General features: G+C 38.6%; 1 long non-coding RNA gene across 1 annotated transcript in view; it reads right to left on the bottom strand.

Annotated features, from left to right (window-relative positions):
• LOC142052152 (uncharacterized) overlaps nt 1-19361 on the bottom strand; it is a 41253-nt gene that overhangs the window by 12686 nt on the left and 9206 nt on the right. Inside the window, exon 2 of the long non-coding RNA XR_012658741.1 lies at nt 924-1115. This is a non-coding gene — a long non-coding RNA (uncharacterized LOC142052152). The remainder of the gene's footprint in view (nt 1-923; nt 1116-19361) is intronic.

Raw genomic sequence — 19361 nt, 5'->3', positions numbered from 1 at the left:
GACCTATCAGCTCCAGTAAAAGCTGCTACTGTGATTTCAGAGACCGCAGGTAAATTCAGAGGGATAGAGAGGAGGAGAAAGAGGAGAGGGGGTCATGTGAAGAGCCAATGGTTAGGGTAGTCAGTTGAACCAGTTTTCCCACCTCCACGTACTTGAGTAATTCAAGGGTGTAAATCTTTATCTCATACCTCCAAGGAGGGAGCCTTAACCATGAAGCAATTCCCGATTCTAGGCTATACTCCACACTTTTTTGAATGGGAAATAAAAAAGAGCTAACTACTCCTTCCCATTAGAAAGGGTAGCCAGGTAAAGAAATCTCAACATGTATAAATAAGATTGTCATCTTCTGACCAGTCCAAGTAATTCCTAATACTATGATGAACTATTTCTAAAACATACATATCAATGGAAAGTAATAATATTCTGGAGGTTGCACTCACATACTCTATAGAAAGTAAACCTGTTCTATTGACATGCAGATTGTGCTAGAAAAGTAGCTTGATGGCATCCTTTTATTTGTAACATGTCTATTCCCATTACTTTGATTGAAATGAGCCGTTTAGCTTTTTGTCTGCATGACCCTTAGGTCAGCATATCACAGTTTGCAAAGCACAATGCACTTGCCAGAGCTTGTAATATCTATGTCTCATGCATCAGCATTTCACTGCAGTCATCTCTCAGCACCATTGTTTTTCCTCATGTGTTCTCACCCAAAAATTTTTTGGATTTATGCAAGTGCTTGTATCACAGACTCTGTCATGAAAGGTTACAGTGATACATGTTCAAATGGAAATAAATAACCAATAGAAGTGGTGCAGGTTTTGTAGGTTTTGCTCAAACAAATGGGGAGGAAAAAACCAGCCATCAAATTAAATAGAAGGATCATCAAAGAAATCCACAACTCAAATATTCCATGTACTTACAGACAAATGCGGGACAAGCACGCTGGCATGGTACTCCTTTTGCTTTGGTCAAACAGCACCATCTCTGGAGTTAACTAGCAGAAAGTTTACAGTACGATCAATTCAAGCAACTTGCATGTGTTATCGAAGTCCATGTGGGAGTTCTAGATGCAGTTTGTTTGTCGGGATACACTCCGTGCCTTTCTGAGATCTCTGCAACCATGAAAGAGAAGTGTTTGAGGGTCTAGGCTGACTAGACTACGTAGAAGAATTAGGCACCAGGATGCCAGCACAGTTTTGTTGGCTGACAGGCTAACCATCAGGAAACACAGGAAAGCAGAATGCACCTTCAATCTTGCCACACTCAGATAAGGCAGGTTTGAACGTGACACCACAGATGCGACAACTTTGCTGTATCTTTAAAAGCCAGTCTGTGCCAATAACTAGAAAATGGCTTGTATCAAGAAGCTCTGATTTTCTGATCTTTGCTTTACTATACAAGTCTTAAGAAACAACATATCCACTTGTCACAAAGAAACCATTATCAATGCATGGAGGAAGAGGATGTAAAATCTACTGAATGTCCTGAGCCTCACCATCCTGGTTTATGAGCAGGAGCGGATGGGTTCTGTCTTTAACTAGAGCTCATAATTATTGTTCACATATAATAACAAGTAAACAAGCTCACCTGCTGTACTGATAACCTAAAAGCACGCTAGCATGACTACACAAATTCATTTTAAAATCCATTTAACTCTGAGGCTAGCTATAAATACACACTGTAAATTTTTATCTGAGGTCAAATATCTCTGGGAGTTTGTGTAGCTGTTGATATGTTTATATCATTAGAAGTCTCTCCAAAAATTTATTGCTAATCCACCACCCAGCTACACATTCAAGGAAAATCAATACTAAAAGCAGGTGTTAGTTTTCAGTGCAGAGTATTAGCATTATCGCTGACCTGTCATTGATCTGAAGTAAGACTGTCATATTGAAACACTGCTCATCTAAAATAAAGAAATTCATATAACTCTTATTTTCTCTGTAAACCAGAGCCCATTCAGCCCTGGAGTTGAAATAATCTGTGTATTTATTGAGCAGGCACAAAACAGGTACTGGTAGTATTTCTTTCTTAACTTTGCTTTACTAGGGTACCCTAACCTAAAAGCCACTAGGTGAAACTTTTAGCAAATTTATTTAGCCATTTATTTGTGAAAAATTTCACTGGGCGAGAAGATATAACAAAAGCAATTGTTTGTATTAACCATGGATTTTGCTGCAAAGGTGGTGCCCTTTACAAGATAATTTCAGAATGAAAGTAATTTATAATATTGTACTATTAAAAAAAAAAATCCAAGTAACGATGGCATGTCTGTGAACATCACTCCACATCAAATGCTGAGATTCAAAACCCCCTAGAACTCTAGGTATGCATGATACCATTTATGAATTTGAGGGTTAGTACTTTCCAAAAGAGATAGTAAATACTCTTAACAGTCCTCAATCAATAACCCCCTTATCTGTGGGGTGAATTTTTGAATACAGTACAGGTTAAATTTAGGTATTAGAAAATCCTTCACAAAACAAAGGAAGTGTATCCAATTCTTCGTAAACTAAGGAAAACATATTACAGTTTTACAGCTCTTGAGAGCACCTACCAATAATACAAAGTACAAAAATTAACTCTAAGTTTGTAAACTGCCCAAACCCCACCTTCTATTCAATGAGGATTTGAAACAAAAAGGAATTTTACACCTTCATCCCCTAAAGGTCAGTCTCTATTTTGTCTCTTTCATCCAATTTGTTCCGGATTTACAAGGTGCAATCACAACTGATGTTTCAGGAAGCTGGCTGAGGACTGTAGAAAACAGGAGCCAAGTGACTGTTCCCTCAGAATATATCTCAGCCTCTCAAAGGCACCACAGACTTCTCACTTTTCTCCAAAGCATATTAGAGCTGATGGACTATTAGCGCTATCCAGTACGTAAAATCATAATTAAGAAAGAAACAGAGAAGCAAACAGAAGTGGTAAAAATGGAAGGCTTAAGACCTTAAAACATTTAAATAAGTGCACGTTCAATTGTTATACAAACTTTTTAACCTGTTTCACAACATGAAATTTAAGATATCTGGACAGAGTTAAGAGGGACCATTAAACACTCATTCCCACCCACCCCCCACCCCCCCCCAAGGAAAAAAGTACTTATGCTATTTCTAATGATTGACTTTCCCTTTTGGCAAGAAGGCTTCCAATAAAGAGAACAGGCTTTTGGAGGTTTTCTCTGAGGGTGAAAGAGAAGGGAGAGGAGTGATGGTGGTAGAAAGCTGTGTTTGAGGAATTCAGGAGGAACGGAAATTTGGTGAAAAGCAGATGTACTTATATAACCAAAAGCATGATATACAGAAGCTGCGTTGCTCTCCAGGATGTTAGAACTATTCGATGGCATGGCAATTGTGATGCAAAGAGTCAGCTGTTTGAGGCACTTGACCTTATCCTTTATGGGTTTTTGGGTTTTTGTTTGTTTAGTTTTTTAACAGCAGGCAGGAAGTGCTTGTTTAATTATTTACACATCTTAGTAATACAAATGTTTCTATATGAAGACAGATGCACAGTATGTTTTAAGAAGCTGATTATTCCAATTTTATGAGGCTTTTCATCCTTTTGTCAAACTTGCAGTGGTTAGCATGGTCTCCCTCATCCCACCCTGAATGCTTTCCTAGTTCATCAAATGTGATTGTAAAAATGACAGAGGAAAGATTGCTGATATACTTTTATCTGCTTGCTCTGATCCAGTACCATTTCTTTAAAGATGAAAAGGATTAAAATAAATGGTCATATAACTTGACTTGAGAGCACACGACTTGTGATAAACAGCAAATAGCCACAGAAACACATATAATTCACTTGAAGATGATCAACAGCTGTGCTTACTGAACAGCTGTCTGAAAGTTTAATAACATGTTTGGGGAGTGCATAGTTACAAATTAAATACCCAGCTAACATTTGTGCCTTGACCTGGTTGTGGGGTCCAGGGACCCTTCCTGTGTTACTGAGATTGTTCACTTCTGTATTGTCACCTGTTTCAGATGACTGAAATACATCTGAAAACTAGTTTCTGACTTTTCTGTAGGATTATTTTCTTTCCTATATTCATGTAGAATATACTGTCTGGCAAGACTAGTATTGTACTGTGATGTCTAAGGAAATATATGGTGCCAGAGCTGGTCAGGAATATTCTACTCAACGGTATTATTTCTGTATGATGGAGAGAGAAACGTCTTACTCCAGCCTTGTTTCCCAAATGAGAATCATTCCTTAGTTTCTTTGCTTCTTTACCATATTCATTGAACACTGCTTGGCAATTTCAAAGGACTTTTACCAGAGTCCTCATGGCTCAGGACATGTATAAAGTCCTACATCAACCCCAGTAACATTTGTATTTAAACAATACTTTCTAATGAAAATTAAAAAATACCCAGATATCAAGTGACATATGAAGACAGTCAAGCAGAAGTAACTGGCAGAAAAAGAAACAGCATCTAGCCCATCTTGGTGACTTATCCCCACATTCTCCTGTTAGATTAGACAGGATCTTTCACTACAGTAAAAATAAAACCTACTTGCTTCCTTAAGAGATGATTTGCTTGATCATGTTCCCAGCCAGGTCAACATATTTGAGCAGCTTTGTTGAGTTACTACTTTTCAGACTTCTTAGTCCTGCATAAGAAACTAGATGAGAGAACAAACTAGATCCCATTCCTCCTTGGACACTCAATTGCCCAAACAATAGAAACGTGCTCATGAACTTGCAGTGGTTTTGACTGCAGCAGAATCAGGTGCAAAGAAAAACATTAACCAAAAGTTCCAGTTACTGGGCAATGCTCCACGGAAAGGTACCTCAAAATTCATCACCACGGATTATGATTAGTTTGATGTTGTTATTAGCCTGAACAAGAAAGCCATTGCTGAAGTAGAATCCCACTGAATTCTTTCCCCAGCTGGGATTTGAAAGAGCAGCAGTGACTGGCAAAATGTTGGCCAATTAAGACCATCCCCTGGCCTGAAAGTACTGAAAAAGAGTCACTCCCCAGGATTTTTTCCAGGTGAGCTCTTAACACTTTAACATACAAGCCTAGAAAGGTGTACCTGAAGGAATTATCCTCTGTTTCCATAACATTGTTCTTGTTTTCTTAACGAGGCATTTATAGGGCATAACAGTAGTCGGCATGAAATGTTCCAGCTAGTCCTCAAAAACCATTTAAAGCTCCTCGTTAGCCATTTTAATGCAGAGAAGGTTAAACAATACTGTGAATAACCATAAACAGACACTTCTATAGCTGCTACACCAAAATTAAAATAATTAGATAGTAATTTGCACCTTGTCGGACAAACAGAAGAAAAGAAAAAGGCAGTATTCAGAGACTTTATAGTCTTATCAAGACAAAGCATGACAACTCGGTGAATATACACCTCAAGCTTGTATTAAACAAGAAATTTGGTTTTCTGAAGAAACTAGGAAACATTTTTAAATATAAAAAGTTTGTTTTAAAAGCATTTGATGCTAGGCTAAGAGAGTAATGGAAATCCTTCTGATAGAAATCAGTAACTAGTAGACAGACAAGGTATAGCAGACAAATGTTAACACCATTTATAAACGATATTTCATTAAAATAAGAAATATATTAAATAATTTGAAATAATAGGGGCAGAAAAGAGCTGTAATTAGCTGAACACAAAACCTAGACTTTTGCTTTTCTTCTTCTGATTTAGGTTACCATAACTGATTTGAGGGATGCTGACTATATAAAGGAAACTTGTGGAGAACTGCTTTTATTAGGAATCAAAATTTCTTATACACACACTGGAGGATGATCAAGATCTCTTCTATAGATGTAACACAGACTCTTTTACACTCCTCAAGTATCTAGTCCAACCATATTTTGTTCATTGATATTTCTGGCTACGTGACTATTTTTAGAAAACTGCTTCTTCACTGTTACTGACTCAGGCTATGTGCAAGAAGCTAAGGACTGACTGGAACCAAGAATCGGTGATATTCAATTCATTGAGCCTGTGGCAGCACGCTTTTCCCCTTCTGTCTGCATTTTCCCATCTTAAATGCAGCCAGTGCTGGCAGTTGAGAGGATTCAAGTTTTTCTAGTGTCTTGAGGACAATATACAAGTGCTATGTGATTACTAATAAAATGTCAGAGAAAATATCTTTACTCGTCACATATTTATAGTTAGGGAGACAGACTTGGTGAGCCAGAGATAGTATGCATTGATGGGACCAGCTGGAAGAAACAGGCGTGCTTTCAGGCTCCAGCAGATCTACTCTCCAGCAGATCCAATAAGCAAATATTTCCAGCAAAACACAGGCAGGCACTCTTTACCTGTTTTTAGTTTTATACTGCTTTTCCTCTGGTCTGATGAGACCAAAAACTGATGTGGGTTTTTTCTTCCAGATAGTCTAATACGACTTATTGACTGTTTCTGTGTAGTGAATGCTGTTATTCTTCAGGCCATTATCACAGCTACAAGACAACTGACTTTTACATATTCATCATCTACATGAGTCTGATTAGAAATTCAGATGGAGATGTCTAGAAATCAACAAAGGATAAGCAAAAAGATAGATGACTGCGTGTCTAGTTTAATTTCAAAACAGATGTGCCAACTTAATGTCCTATGCTTACATTTTTATTAAACACTGAGTTTAACTGATGTTTTCCTCAGCCTATTCTCTAGCAAAAAGCAATAAGGTCCTCAAGTTAACCCTGCATTTTGTGAGACCTTTGGTTTTTGTATGTGTGGTTTGCTTTAACCGTAAACGTAAGTCCTCTTTTGATAAACTGATATAGCTTCTTTACATTAGACTTAAAAAACAAACAAAATGTATCATTTATAAAAATCCCTCTTAAGTATACATCTGGAGAGAGCAAACAGTCCATCCTAAGTGTTCTTTCCAGCATTATTAACCCCAAACACGGACTTTTCTGTGATTGCTTTAGGATTGTTTATAACAAACATGAAGGCATTTGTTCAGCAGCAGGATGTTCCACTTATTTCTCCTACCCTAACCCCCCCTTTTCATTTATGAAAAGGATGAGCTTGCATCACAGAAGGAAATGTGCCTGTCTGGTTTTTTTTCCCGCCACACTATTTATTCTCTCATTGATTTATTCTACTGGAGGGCAAACATATTGTACACAGCTATTTGTGATGCTGTGCCACTGAGAGATCTGCTTCTGAATGCATTATAAAATTGTTGATGCTGCTCTAAGGGTCAATGCTTGGCCTCCAAAGAGAAAGCGTTTTTTTTATCTCAAGGCAGTAATGTCTGATTTCCTTACATTTTTCTGCACTCTTGCTCCTAATTTACTAAGGTGCCGGACTACTTCAGATGCCACCTCTAAGGTCAAGTTGATTTATATGTAGACTCTTATTCTACTTCATAAATAGAATTCCAGTGACCATTCTTGCTTTTAGGCTATTTTTATGCATACATATATACAAAAATGTATGTACATATACATGTGATTGTAAGGTGTGTATAATTTTATTAAACTATAAGAATAACCTCTCTTCGGCAAAGAGCCTATGTACAGCAGTGCTTGAACTGAAACAATCTAACTAGTATGTTGTAACTTTCTGCATGCATTTTGTTCCAAACTCTACAGCAGCTGCTACATCAGAAATGTCGCTAGTCAAGGGAAAAAAGGAATCTAGTCTGTATCATCTAAACAAGCACATTCTACCAGCATTAACACTAATTAATAAAAATTAGATTAAAAGTCTCGTAAGATGAGAAATTCCCACACGTAATTCTAATAGTTAACATTCATAACCTCTTTAATACACATCTGGAAAAGCAAAACGGTAACAAGTATAAAGCTTTCAGAGTTCCACTAAGCTTGTGTTTATTTCCTCAGAGGGGTACCTTTTTGTTCCCAGTACATATAACTAAAGGATTCTGGGCTATTGCTGAGGCTTCTGGATGCTAATGAAATACAAACAACTAGGGAAGCAGCAAGAGAAGAGATTTGCATCCGTAAGCAGATAGGGGCACATAGCGCACAAGATCTTACAATGCTTGCCATAAATAAATATTTGAAAAACAGAATAGTTGCTCTATACTATCAATGTATTTCCTTCTTAGAACTGAACATCTGTGAGTCATGAAGGCTAGTTCTATTGAAGAGATGACCTGATAAACTGAGGGAGACAATTTAGGCTTTTAAAAGAAAAAGCTCTCAGAAAAACTACTTATTTGCCTGCTGAGTGCAGCACCATAGTTGAAATGAGAGGTGTTAAGAAAGGGAGCATGACATGGCCAGGGAAAGGTGTTATAATTTTAGGGCTTAACTGTATGCCAAGCTTTAGAAAAAGAGCTGGGAGGCAGCAGGAGAGGGAAGTGGAAAGAAGAAAGAGTTCTAACAACTTTTGCTTTATATTCATACAACGGAGCTCTTCTGAAACGACTAGCCAGTTGAAGAAAGTAACTGTCTGCTCTGAAGTGGGTTATGGTAATTTCAGCATGGGCGAACAGGGAAAGGGAGAGCAGGAGACAGAAATAGGGAAGGCATGTACAAACATATCTGTATTCTGCTTTCAAGTCAGTCTGCTGCTGGCGGTCCTCCTGCTGCTTCTCACTCTGCATTGACTCTCAGGAACTGAGCTGCCTGCTTGCTCGTGTCCTCTGCTGCTCCCACTCGTGTTGACAGTGCATAGGCTAGAACACTTTGTCTGTTCTTATCGTGCTCCTGGAGTCGTAAGTCCTCCTCAGAGTGACAGGTGGGCCAGGATTTACAGCAGGATGTCAATTCCAGGTAGTAGTCTGACATTTGCGGGTAGATATACTTTAAATGTGCTTTAAACAGAAACAAATATCATGTGTAGGTACAAATATTTATGAACATACAGCAAATATGGAGATGATTTGCTTGTGAGAAGGAGCTTATTAATTGATTTTAGATTCTTTTATTGATATTTGACTTTATCATGTTGGGTAACATCTTTATGAAATGTGTATTAGCACATTTACCCTGGTTTAAGTGAAGTTATACCCAGTCTGGTTGAGCTGTGGATCCGACCTGAAAGAGAGGTAAGAAATAGGCAAGAGAAACACATTAAAAAAAGAGGGAGAACTAGCAAGACTGTAATCATAAGGAAGCATGCTATTCAGAAGTGCAGTTACTATTTCGATATAATATTATCAGTAGGAAGCCCTAGCACATCATGGAGACATGAAGCTTCTTGTTCTGCCATGGGACACCCAAAGATCAGCACAGAAAACAGACCTTGGTCTCTACTCGGATTAGGCCTCAGGCTCATCAGAAGCATCTCTTACTTTGTCTGTCTGTAGTTTGTCTGTAACACAGCCTAAGAGGACTATTATTAAAAGATTAGGCTGCCCCTGTCCTCTTGATTAATTAATTTTTCAGTGTAGAAGGGAAACTCCGTGGTCCCAGTCTATCGCTGAAGTAACATATTACAGTACCTGATCACAGTCAGACCAGTCAGCCTCCATGCATATCTGTGTATGAGCAAATAATTCTGTAGCCAGTTCAAGATCAGTCAAATAATGGGCTGAGTAAAAATTGTACATCAAGCTAACCAGGGAAAAGAAAAAGCCACACACTGGACTCTAGTCCTTCAAGATGAAAATAAAACCAGCTTGCTTGAGAGAAACATCTTGTACTAGGACATTCCTTTTACAGAAATTGAACAATAACTGAAATGAACTTTTCACTGGAATCTTTTAAAGGAAACTAAGTCTAAAAAAAGGTTGATGGTGTTTCTGAACAGAATTCTGCATTGAAACAAAGCAAGACTCTAAGTAGGAATGAATGAGGCACTACATGCTATCCTCAGATAGCCAGTGGCCCTGTAGTAAGGGCATTCATTTATAAATCAGATGTCACCATGCAGGTTCTGACTCTAAGCAATGCAGAGTTAGGATTTAACTCTTCTTCATCTTCCCAGTCTCAGGTGATGCTTTTTCCACTAGACTGTTGCCTCCGATTTCTCACAACTGGAAAGTCTTGGCTTCCTCCTGATTTAGTGTGAGGGTATTTTTGAAAGCTCAAATCTTTCCATCAGGTTGGCAGTCCTTTCACTGCGGCTTCCTAGCCAACACTTTTCATGATGAAACAGGGGGTAAGAAGAAAATAAGAATCTCTAACAGCTCAGTGTCAGCCCAGAGTGAACACAAAGCTACACATTGTGTCAAAAAGGGGAAGAAGATAGTCCTGTCCCTGTGAGTACCGGCCTCATTTTTTTATTCTAACTACTCAAGTGGATTTCCTGGGGTACCTGCAGGTGACACACAGGATCTCATTTTTGACAACTAACCAGACAGACATTTTAAGCCACATACATATAACTTGAAGATAAAAATGCTTTTAATACTGTGCTGGGAAAACAGGGAGTTTGAACTTTAAAAGAAGATGCTTTGAGGAACAGGGTGGGGGGTCAAAGGAAAGGATTAAACAGCACTTTACCATCAAGTCTGACAGACTGGTGCCAGTTAGGGAATCTTTGGAAAAAAATCCTATTCTTTATGAGACTTTTACTACCCATCAACAACACACCAAAACTACACCTATCAATGTACTTTGTCACTTTTTTCTTCTTTTCCCAGAAGAACAACTGTAAGGATTTGTTATAAAAAAGGTCCTTGCTGCTTCATTTCTATGAGAACAGGAGTTGGTGAAGGAAAGCCACTAAATCAGAAGAAGTGGAGGTTTAGGATGAGATTAGTCCTAAGGGAGTTCATGCCACAGACCAGATTTCATCTCTGAGGATACTTGTTGCCTACCATCTCTATACGGACATTACTTTGAAAATTTCGAGTGAGGGATATCACATTTTCCTGATACGCAACTTGCTTATAGCCACCAGTCAGTAAGGAAGCTTCTAGGCAAAACCATTAACTTAGTCTGTACGCCAACAAGGAGATAACTGCATTTTTGCCATTAATGTGACACCAAGTCCCAAGTCATAAACTATTTTGCTGCATTAACACATTGCTATATCAACAGCAATAAGTCAAAATTTATAAAATGGCTAATAAGGCTGAATTATTACCCAATGACAACTATCTCACCTGGAACTATATCTAGCTAATGCATGGCTGTCCACAGCTGACCACAGCTCCTTCCAATCCCATACTAGTACTTCATCTACACAGAGAGGCCCTTGTGAAAAGGTTCATCCAAGGAGATGATCTGTCAAGCACACAGTTTTACTCAATCTAATAAATATTTGTATCTGGACTAGCAATTCCTCATAGGTAAGAGCAGCATTAATCTGATGAGGCTCTTAGATCAAGCACTTAAACCTTTCCATTTGCCAGTTGTCCTTCTTCAGTCAAAATGACAATATTTTCCTACCTCATAAGGCTATTAAGGCTATATACATTAATGTTTGAATACTCTCAGATATTATGGCAAGGGGTGAACACAGAAGTTTCTACAGAAATGTAAATCTAACATAAAAGCCTTTCTAGATTCAAGTCAAATGTTACTGACAACTTTGTGCTCACAGTTCTGCTCCTCCCTGCAAAGATAACTAAATTCGTCTCACAACATGCACATAAAGATATTATCACAAAATAAATGTTATTATAGCATACTAAAATTTTACTTTTCTGCCATGAAAAACCTGTGTTGTCTTAGCAATATTTTTATTATTTTTGTCCTACCATGTGTTTGTCATTTGTGTCAGCTTTGCTTTTTAAATTTGAAAATATGACAAAGCCAGACTCCCCTGAAAAGCCACAGTTCCATGTGTAGAAAAAGGCAAAACCCACATACATTTAAAATTTTGACAGCTTTAGCACAAAATAGAGGCCTGTATGATGCAAAGTTTTTAAAGAAGTTAACCTCCTTTCCCATAAAACCCTTCCAAATTATTTACGCATAATTTGAATTTCAAGAATACAGGGACAACCCCTTCCCGCAATAATGGTAGGCCGCTGTAGATGAAAGAATTTTCTACTGGAATGGCAAGACACCAGGAGCGTCAAGAATTTTGGCTTTCCTATATTGAAAATTTATTCTATATCCATTATTTTCATGGGTGGAAAAAAACTCAAACCCTTAACAAAAATCTTCAGTAGCAGAAAGAGCACACTCGCACAAAGTTCTGTCAAGTAAGTTTTAGCAGGATTTTTCTTTTGTTTTGTTTTATTTTATTTTATTTCTTGATAGGGTAAGCTTAACTTGTCAGAAGATACTTTGACAATGCCAAATTTCAAAATGCATACTTCAAGATCTCCAAATTACAAAACTGCCTTAAGTTAGATTTTACCTTGTTCTGAATTTTAACTTTCACATTATTCTTCAGCCATATTTTAGTTTCCCTTTGTAAGTCTGATTACTAGAAAGATTATTTTTCATTACAAGTTCTTATAAAAATTTAATAAGGCTAGCTTCTGAAGAAGGTAAATTTAAAAAGAGAACTTGATGGCATACTTGTGATAAAACTTCAGAACTACACACTTCCAATCTTCCTTTTGAGCACTGAAAATTCTTGGACCTTTGACCAAAACAAAACAGCATAGGTAGAGAATGCAAATAAACAAGGAAGGGAAAACAGATATTCACATAAAATACTTCCTATTTCCAGTGATGACCAATCCTTCTCTGGATCCATAGACCCAGTTATAGTCTTCTATTAAAGTGCTTTCTGACAAGCTACCCATAAGCTATCCATTTACATAAGCCATACTCCTTCTGTAACGAAAACATCCCTTTTTTAAGTTAAACAGTTGTGCAAGTTAGGTTCAAGCTACATGGAAAAATCAGACCTAAAATTTCTCTGTGCAGCCAAACTGGACAGTCATATATCAAAAGCGTTAGCATTTTCCAACTCTTCTAGCTAATGAGAGATGATATGATGAGAATACAGCCTATCTACAGGAGGTGAGTCATCAAAACATCAACATGTATACCTTCTCCCTCCAGAAGGGGTCAAAGAAATTTGGAGAGAGACTTCATCCTCTGCTGCGTTAGAGCAGAACATCACAGAGTGTGCTGTGGTTTGTTGTTTGTTTTTTTTTTAATTAGGTTTAGTGGACGTAAGTCATCATAGACGTTTCCTTCCTTTTATCTTCCTTGGAAAAAAGACAGCTTTTAACTGTTTGGGTCTCTAAATTGGTAGGATTACTTAGAAGTTTTAAAAGGCATTACAGACAACTGTTTTCAAGGCAACATGTTTCCTTAGTGTCCCAGATGAATGTGGTACACAATTAATCATTTTGTCAGTTTATCACTGACAAGCTGATTAAAAAATCCCCCAATTTTTTGATGAATTGCTTCCTTTAGAGATGTGTTTAAGAGAAAAGAAATAACCATGAATGCCTCTCTGGCCGTGCTATCATATTTTGCTTGGATAGCTGTGCCTATTTTTAATTCTGACTTGTTCACGTGTTCTCGCTATGGCAAATCATTTTAAACATAATGAGTTTCAATGGATTATTGTTGTTATTAATGGAAAAAGGTCTTGTTAGAAGATTTTACTGTGCTTATTCAATACCATTTCCCAATGAAAAGCAGATAAACTATACTTACATTCTATGTAGAGTAACTAAAATAATTTACTGCTGTAGACAAGAATTTAACTACCCCCAAAGTCAATTTACTTTTGTCTCCCAAAGTAATTAACTTAACCTTCTTGAGGTGTATATACCTATGTTTTATCATACTACAAAGCATTAAATCTAAGCGTCATTATGTGCCAAGTGATCAATTAAGACATTTATAAATGGATAACTGTATCATCATTACTCTACACGTGTAATTAGGCCTCAGCAAAATTCCGACATCCCATCCTGCAGAATAACCTGAAGCTGGGCTAATCCTAAAATCAGATACCAAAGTAGCAAATTCACAAATATATAAGACCTGAAAAAACTATTTGTTTTCAACCTGACTCTTTTATCAGCTCTCGCTACAGTAAGTTAGTACCACATAATTGTTGAACCAAGTGAAAGACTGCCCAAAAACTTTGATAGGATTTATGCCCTTTCAGAGCACAGCATGATTAATTAGACATACTCCTGGTGGTGGGCTGCTCTATCGAGCGGATATTTGACCCCCTACTGAACTGTTCTACTATAAGCATAGTGGTATTGTCTTCACTAGGAAGAAAAGTAACTTTTCTCAGTACAGCTCAGAAGACACTTTTAGCTTCTGCAGACTTACAAAGAACCCCTAACTTCCCCTGATCTCAAGCCTGTCTTCAGTTAATGTCAGCTCAACCCAAAACATGTGCTTTGTTTCAGGAGGTACCTGTAAGCTAAACGAAAGCGTTTGTCTCTCAAGCAGCTGAAACGGTCTGAGACACCTGTTAAAAAAAGCGTAGTGCTGTGAGGTGTCATTAGCCCTTTTTATTCCTGCAATGCACCTTCGGGAAAGGCAACCCAATCTCAGAGATTAAGACGTTGAGCAGAACTAGCCCCTGCCTGAGGCAGAGTCCATGGTGGGGGACTTTTCCATGCATCATCACCTGATGCTATCTACTCACTCCAGTCCCCAGCTGCCTGCCCCCAACCAGCCAGATGACAGCCAGGATACCTATTCTTGGCTCACTGAAGTGCAGGGTAGCCCTATGTGTCTTTGAAACCCAGATAGGCTTCTCAGCCTGGAACTCATGCTTTTTATCCTGTTTTTATTATTTTCCTAAATTTCAGACCTGAACCATTTTCATCTTTTGTCTCTTTCTTGTGAGTTCAGATGTACAGCTTTGAAATGAAGCGCAGTCCTTTGGAAAGACAGCTTTGCAATTAACCATTCGAGTGCATGAAGAATTTTGTCATTGCATCACATTTGCTTAAAAAGAACGTAGCCGGCAAGAGCTAGCTTGTCAAAACAACAAGATTAGTCTTTTTTTTTATTAGATAAAAGGATACTTTCATGTTGGTCAGGAACACCTCCGTGTTCATATTGATACAGATTTCTTTTTTTTTTTTCCCCCCTTCTGACTTTAATGAAAGGAGAACGAGGCTTTTCAGATTTTATTACCACGGTCACTGCTGAAATGTGTATTAAATTAGAGATGTGCCAGTGCTGGGGTTTTAGCAATAATTCAGACAGCTATGGAACCACTACAGATGTGTCAGTCTCTTCTCTCTGCTTAACATCTGCTTCAATAAATCCAAATCAGATGCTGGCTCACCAAGTCCACAGTAAAGCCTATGAACTTAAAACAAATACCTTTCTAAACCACATCCTATTAAAGACAACGATATATATAAGTATGGATATATTAATAAGAAACTAAGCTTCCCAGACCAAGCAGTGCTCACCATTACATAATTGTTATCTACACTAGTTCAGTGCCTCGATTTCTGAGCCACTCATTTTTTCAGTTTACAGAAGAGGATGACAATTAAACACAGATGAGAGAGTTGCATTTTCCCATTACGGTAGCAGCAAAGTTGGAATGTTGTTGGGTGTATATGCGCACATATGCACCCCACCCCCACCTTTCCTAAGCCTAATTTCAGTTTTTGTGTGTAGGACGCCACAAAATTTGACTAACCCCTCCCTGCCAAAAGTAGGGTAAACCAAAATTTTAAATGTCAGATCACAATACATCACTAGCAAGGAAACTTTGGGAAGAAGGGAGGAAAATATTCACCTCACAGTATCAGGGAAATGATATTTAAGTTTATTTGATTTCCTGTAATCAGCTATATATTTTAACTACACCCCTTGCCTATTTTTTATGGTATACGTGGCATTTTCTTTGATTCCTTTTCATGAGAATTAAACCCCTGAAAGAGGTGCAAATGACTAAGGCATTGTCATAAACTATTCAAAGAGGTGAGTACAATACCACACCGAAACGTCCTTGTGACCTACAGTAAAAGAAAAAAAGTCAGAGTGCTATTGACAGGCACAGACAAGCAGAGGAGGCCATGGAGATTGATGACAGCATAGCAATTCCTCCAAGCCACCGGGCAAATAGTCACGGCCACAGTAAGTGACACATGGCAGCAAATCCATCTGCAGCAGCAACAGCTCAGACCACTCCCGAAAGCTCAGCCACTGGTTCAGAGGTGGAAAATGCACGTTCAGGGCACTGAGCTAAACACACACATCCACCACAGAGGAACAAGCTGCCACGCTTCTTCCCCACCAGCTACTGGGGGCAACAGAAAGAGACTGGGGTAAGTTTGGGAAGGTACCATGGGCACCCATCAGAAATTACCATGCTGTAGCTCCACAAGGGAAAATGCAAACAATTGCTTTGCCCCAACAGACTGAGTAAGAGTTTGCCTTAACATTTCTCTCCTGGCAAACACGAGGGGTAATTATGGTTACCACGTGCTAGCAAATAGCAACTATCCTCAGAAATACAAGGTCTTTTTTAGACCAAGTGTTCCAAGGGAGGAAGCTGCCCTGATCTGCACTGCCATTTGAATCCAGACATTTCTCCTCCCTCCATAATTTGCTACAGATTTCTAATTTAAGCATCACATATTAATGTATGCTTTTATACAGTGACCCTAATACTTTGTAATCATCAGAGATTGATTTATCCCCCCCTTTTTTAATATGTGCTTTATACTCGACATTCTTGTAAAGACTGGTGGCAAATTACTGCAGTTAGAAAAATACGTTACCATAAATTTTGAGACAGGGCAAAGAAGTGTTAGCAGCAGGTCTGTGGTGCTATAAATACTCATTTTTACTTGCTTTGAATATTACAAAAGAGTGGAATGAGTCATTTTGGTCTAGGGAAAGATTTATGAGAACTGGGAGGTCTGTAAGCACTTCAGCATGTTTTTCTCAGTTCTGCCCTGATGCCCGAGTAATGTCCAGGCTCATGTGTTTTCACTAATACAAATAATAATTATGGGCCTCTCTCTAATGAGCAGCATGGTGAGATGTTAGAGATGCCCCATGAGGGAGCAGATAGTGCAGGAGGCCCCCAGAGCAGCGCTGTTACCCCAGTGGGTACCGAGCTGTACCAAGCAGCCCAAGTACAGCACTGTGGTGAACCGATTACCGCTTTTCCTTCCTGCCCTGTGCAGGGCAAAAATAAATGCAGTGCTACCCACTGGCCTATGCTACCCCAGTGATTTGATTTTAGTTCTCTTGAGGGCTGAGTTCAGCCTCCTCCAAATTGTGTGATACTCCAAGCATTTGCTATGCTGAGACAAGTGGAAATACTCAACCCTTATTCCCTTTAAATGAAAAGTGGTGGGAGGGAAAGATTTTATTTTAATTTATTTTATTTAATTAATAATTAATTAATAATTAAAGAAAGTTTTGAGAAAGTCGCTCAGGTCTGGAAGGCCTGGGGAAGAAGACCCTCATGACTCAGCATCAGGGTACTCACCTGGGACGAGGTAAGCCCCAGTACTTACCTGCAATCTATTCCCCGCATACTAGGTGAGTAACCCAGCCATCTTCTAGTATAGCTTCCGTCTCCCAGTGGAAACTTTATAAATACCCTGGTTTCCTTCTGCTTTGGATAGGGAAGCTTTCTCACATCATCAGTGTTCCCACTCACTTCTGTTGATGAGATGCCCAGCGATGACATGCCCAGAAGTTGTATGACTGAACTGGCCATTAAGTTATACCATTTAAAAAAAATCCTTAGAGGAATGTACTGAAACAAAATTACTGCTCTTTACAGTCCAGAGACACTTAAGGGACTAAGGGAGGGCAGAAAAAGAGTAGGACATCAAGGAGAAAATAAATGCCTCTCTCCCCTGCTAAAATCCTGTATCTAAATGAAGCAGGAAAAATGTAGGAATAGCTTGGTGGGAAAAATTGTCAAGGCAGTTCAAACATTTTGCACTTTCTTAGATCAGTTAGCCCTATTTGGCTAACACTTTCACAAGGACTTAACCAGTTGCAAGGATAAGCATTCTTACCCTCTAAATTAGATATGTTCCAGAACAAATTTTTTTCACCTTCTTCCATATGGCTCCATAGCTTGCTAATCAGACCTTATGCAACCTTGCAGGGTGGAAGCAATGCATATAGCCCACTACCGGCTCTTGTCTGGGCCATAGAATGATTGTTGTTAGGAGATAATAAGGGCAGGCTTTTCACCTCTGTCTTTTGAGAAACACCTACTAAAGGAACTATTGAAGTCTGTGTGTTAAAAATCATAGAAGACAGCTTTTCAACAATTGTTAGAATCATGAGAAAGAGGTAAAGTAAAATGTTGGTGCTGTAAACACAAAGCCAGGGTGCCCCCTCTCATTTTCTCAAGCCCTTACCTCCTCAGATAAGGAGCCCTGAAAAGTAATGTAAGACAGAAAGCAAGTATAACTAAAAACACAGCAAATTGATAGGACACTTCAAAAAATGTTGCAATGGGTAAATAAGAGTTTATGGGCATATTCAAATGCTCACATTCTTCTTATGCTGCTGCTTCTGAAATCCTCTTCTACAAAAGTCAAAAATCAAAAAATCTGTTTCCAGGAATGCAACAGTGGAGGTAGCAATGCTTATACATTTGAGCTAATAGGATATGCTTTAATTAGCCAATCTCTCCCACAAACTAAATGCTCAAAATTATAGACAGATTGGAAAACTAGCAAGAAGCCAGTCAGCTGAATTTCAGCTTTTTTTTCTTTCTGTAGGATAGGATGGAATATGGTAGAACCATCTGTAAAGGCACTTCGGTTTCAGTACAGAAAGAATCAGAATTCATTAGAGGATATTTTAAACACTTTAATGTCATCTTGCAATATTCTATAAAAAGGTGTTCTACAGAGGTTCTTAGACTAGCACTGTGATACAGCAAACTGCCATTTTACAAGCACCCTTCATTTGAACAACGACTCTACCTCTTTCTAAATTCAACTCTGTTACTTTTCTCCATAACAGCATGGATGAAAACTTGAATAATTCTATTCTGGTCATGATATAAGATACTCATACATTCTGTTGATACACACATATATATGTGTGTGTGTATATGTGTTTGTACATATATATACAAATGAATGATAAATATGTATATCATAGAATCATAGAATAGTTAAGGTCGGAAAAGACCCTTAAGATCATCGAGTCCAACTGCTAACCTATCACTGCCAAGTCCACCACTAAACCATATCCTCAAACACCACCTCTACCCTTCTTTTAAATACCTCCAGGGATGGAGACTCCACCACCTCCCTGGGCAGCCTGTTCCAATGCCTGACAACCCTTTTGGTGAAGAAGTTTTTCCTAATATCCAACCTAAACTTCCCCTGGTGCAGCTTGAGGCCATTTCCTCTCATCCTATTACTTGTTACTAGGGAGAAGAGACTGACCCCCACCTCGCTACAACCTCCTTTCAGGTAGTTGTAGAGAGCGATAAGGTCTCCCCTCAGCCTCCTCTTCTCCAGACTAAACAACCCCGGCTCCCTCAGCCGCTCCTCATAAGACTTGTTCTCCAGACCCTTCACCAGCTTCGTTGCCCTTCTCTGGACATGCTCCAGC

Source organism: Phalacrocorax aristotelis, chromosome 1 (genome assembly GCF_949628215.1).
Source record: "Phalacrocorax aristotelis chromosome 1, bGulAri2.1, whole genome shotgun sequence".
Classification (NCBI taxonomy): Eukaryota; Metazoa; Chordata; class Aves; order Suliformes; family Phalacrocoracidae; genus Phalacrocorax; species Phalacrocorax aristotelis.
The sequence above is the reverse complement of the archived record's forward strand: the minus strand, read 5'-3'. Positions and strand labels throughout refer to the sequence as shown.